We start from the raw sequence: 4,438 nt of genomic DNA, 5'->3' as shown, positions 1-4,438 counted from the left end.
GTAGGTTGCGGCGGTGTACGGAGCGGCAGATTAGGGGTTAAAAAAAATATGCAGGTGTCAGCGATAGCGGGGGCGGCAGATTAGGGGTTAATAAGTGTAAGGTTAGGGGTGTTTAGACTTGGGGTTCATGTTAGGGTGTTAGGTTCAGACTTAGGATGTGTTTCCCCATAGGAAACAATGGGGCTGCGTTAGGAGCTGAACGCTGCTTTTTTGCAGGTGTTAGGTTTTTTTTCAGCTCAAACGGCCCCATTGTTTCCTATGGGGGAATCGTGCATGAGCACGTTTTTGAAGCTGGCCGCGTCCGTAAGCACCGCTGGTATTGAGAGTTGCAGTGGCGGTAAATTATGCTCTACGCTCCCTTTTTGGAGCCTAACGCAGCCCTTCTGTGAACTCTAAATACCAGCGGTATTTAAAAGGTGCGGGGGGAAAAAAGCGGGTCGTTACCGACAAAACTCTAAATCTAGCCGTATGATAGTTGGGTTCCGTTAGCCAATCGAATGCAAAGCACGCTAATGCAGCAATATTGTATTTTTTAATATCTGGGAGGGACAGGCCACCATCTTCTGGTCTGAGTGTTAATTTTATTATAGACAACATGTGTCTCCTGTTACTCCATAAAAAATTAGCACAATCTCTGTTAAAAATCTTAATATCTTGATTCAATATGAAAAGAGAAACATTTTCATAATGTACATTAGTTGTGGGAATAAGATAGTTTTGATGATCATCACTTTGGCTGAGAGAGAGATAGGAGAAACACTCCATCTCTGAAGTTTCTCAGTTGCTTTTCTGAAAAAAGATGAATAATTCAACGTATACTACTGGTTTGGGTCCTCATGTAAGTGTATTCCTAGATATTTAATACTAGAGGACTCCTAAAATGGATGTTCTTTAATACTTTTTTTATTTTTGTGTATCCATAACATTTCGGATTTACTGACATTAATTTTATAGCCAGAAAAGGAACTAAATGTATCCATGATATTCAAAGCCTGCTTAGGTATATTTATTTTAGTATTCTTAACAAATAACAGCAGGTCATCTGCGTATAATGATAATACTACTTTTTGCTCTCCTAGTCTAATGCCTTGTAATTTTTCTCGTAAGAGAAAAGCAAGGGGTTCTATAGCAATGTTAAATAATAATGAGGAGAGTGGGCATCACTGTCTTGTCCCCCTGTGTAGTATAAAATTAGAGGCCTGACTTCCTTTTATTAATATAGAAGATCTTGGGTGATCATATATGGTCCTAACAAATTGAACAAAATAACCTGAGAAGCCAAACTTATCTAATGCTGTGAATAAATGGTCCAAAACCACAGAGTCGAACGCCTTCTCAGCGTCAATCATAATTAATGCAAAGTCCTGATTACTCTTTGTTTTATTACGTAATTTATTCCAAAAATATTCAAGTTCCAAAGAGACTTTCCGTATATTTTTAGTTGAAGATCTTCAGGACATAAAACCTGATTGGTCTACATGGATAATAGACTCAAGACATGATTTCAAATGATGGGAGATAATGTAAGTTAACAGCTTGTAGTCTATAATAAGTAATGAGATGGGTCTGTATGACCCTGGCTCTAAAGGGTTTTTACCTTTTTTCCAGGATCAGTGATATAATGGACTCAGAGAAGTATTTTGACATGGTTTGACCATTAATATAATAATCATTAAACAGTTGTACTAAAACATCTCTGTTTTTAATATTTTGTACATTTCAACAGATATCTGATCTGGACCAGGGGCTTTATTGCACTTAGCATTATTTATGGCTTGAAGGACCTCATCTCTGGTTATAGATCTATTTCAAACGTCAAGCAGATCTCGTGATATTTTAAGTGGTGTAATTTTATGCCAAAAATAATTTTTGTTATCCGTATTAATATCTTTAGTAGCATATACCTTTTGAAAGTATTAAAAAAAAACATTTTTAATTTTTGTAATATCCATAACTCTATCTTTCCCATCTGTAATTGCTTCTATTATGTTAGTTATGTTAGTTTTTTTTTCTGGCTTTGTCCAATCTGGATAAAAATGTAGCCGATTTACCATATTGACACCTTTTGTTTAGTAAAAATTTCCCTTTCTACTCTATCCGCTTTATATTTATCCCATAACAATTTAGAAGGCTCATTAATATATTTACAAAATGCATTCTGAACCTGATTAGATAGCTGGATTTCCCTCTCCTGCATTTTTCTCTTTTTTATATCATATAAGCTTTGATCTCCCCTCTTAAGTAGGCTTTGGCAGTTTCCCAGAAAATTTCTGTTCTTTCTCTATAAGTTCTATTTAGATAGTTAAATTCTCTCCATTTGTGTTTTAGCCAGTTGCAAAATTCTAGATAATTTACTAAAGATTTTGGGAATTTTCTTTTATTCCTTTTATTTCTCTGACTTGATTTCTAGCAAATGTCTAGCACAATAATCGCATGGTCAGAGATAATTATGTCATATATCTTTGCCTTAACTTCTAGTTTAATTAGTGAACTTGATAATAAAAAAAAATATATCATGGATAGAGAGCCATGTGATTTAGAAGATTTTGTGTCTGGAGGTAACATTTTAATACCACTCACCTGTTGTGTCTGCTGACAAATTATACACCTGTTGTACCTGCTGACTAATTACCTACCTGCTGTACCTGCTGACTAATTACAGACCTGCTAACAAATCACACACCTGTTGTACCTGCTGACTCATTGCCTATCTGTTGTATCTGCTGACAAATCACACACCTGTTGTACCTGCTGACAAATCACACATTTGTTGTACCTGCTGATAAATTACACACCAGTTGTACTTGCTGACTAATTACACACCTGTTGTACCTGCTGACTAATTACACACCTGTTGTACCTGTTGATAAATTACACACCTGTTGTACCATATAACAAATCACACACCTGCTGACTCATTGCCTATCTGTTGTATCTGCTGACAAATCACACACCTGTTGTACCTGCTGACAAATCACACATTTGTTGTACCTGCTGATAAATTACATACCAGTTGTACTTGCTGACTAATTACACACCTGTTGTACCTGCTAACTAATTACACACCTGTTGTATCTGCTGACAAATTACACACCTGTTGTACCTGTTGTACCTGCTAACTAATTACAGCAGGTGTGTGATTTGTCAGCAGGTGTGTAATTAGTCAGCAGGTACAACAGGTAGGTAAATAGTCAGCAGGTACAACAGGTGTGTAATTTGTCAGCAGACACAACAGGTGTGTTGTATTAAAATGTTAACTTGCCATGGAAATAATACTCATCCAATTAAGGGGAAAGATAAGAGAGCTGTTTTTGGAAATAAATTTGGTTAATTAACACTATGGAGCCAATTCCATTATATTGGCTGGGAAAGGGCATGTTACATATTGTTGCAACCACAATATTAAAAGTGTCAATATAATCATTGAGCAAGCATGCCCAGGTATGTGAGTAATTAGTCAGCAGGTACAACAGGTGTGTAATTAGTTAGCATGTAATTACACACCTGTTGTGCCAGCTGACAAATTATACACCTGTTGTACTAGCTGACTAGTTACACACCTGTTGTACCTGCTGACTAATTTCACACCTGTTGTATCTGCTGATAAATTACATACCTGTTGTACCTGCTGACTAATTACACACCTGTTGTACTCACCGACAAATTACACACCTGTTCTACCTACTGACTAATTACACACCTGTTGTACCTGATGACAAATTACACACCTGTTGTTCCTACTGACTAATTACACACCTGTTGTACCTGCTGAAAAATTACAAACCTGTTGTACCTGCCGATATATTATACACCCCTTGTACCTGCTAACTAATTACACACCTGTTGTACCTGCTGACTAATTACACACCTGTTGTACCTGCTGACTAATTATATATCTGTTGTACCTTCTGACAAATTACACACCTATTGTGCCTGCTGACAAATTACACACCTGTTGTACCTGCTGACTAATTACACACCTGTTGCACCTGCTGATAAATTACACACCTGTTGTACCTGCTGACTAATTACACACCTGTTGCACCTGCTGATAAATTACACACCTGTTGTACCTGCTGATTAATTACAGACCTGCTGTACCTGCTGATAAATTACACACCTGTTGTACCTGCTGTCAAATTACATGCCTATTGTACCTGCTGACTAATTACATGCTTGTTGTACCAGCTGACTAATTACATGCCTGTTCTACCTGCTGACTAATTACATATCTGTTGTACCTGCTGACTAATTACATGCCTGTTGTATATGCTGACTAATTACACACCTGTTGTACCTGCTGTCTAATTACACACCTGTTGTACCTGCTGACTAATTACACAGCTGTTATAACTGTTGGCTAATTACACACCTGTTGTACCTGGTGACTAATGACACACCTGTTGTACCTGCTAACTAATTACACACCTGTTGAACC

The sequence above is a fragment of the Bombina bombina genome, chromosome 2 (assembly GCF_027579735.1).
Source record: "Bombina bombina isolate aBomBom1 chromosome 2, aBomBom1.pri, whole genome shotgun sequence".
NCBI lineage: Eukaryota > Metazoa > Chordata > Amphibia > Anura > Bombinatoridae > Bombina > Bombina bombina.
Note: the sequence above shows the minus strand (reverse complement) of the source record.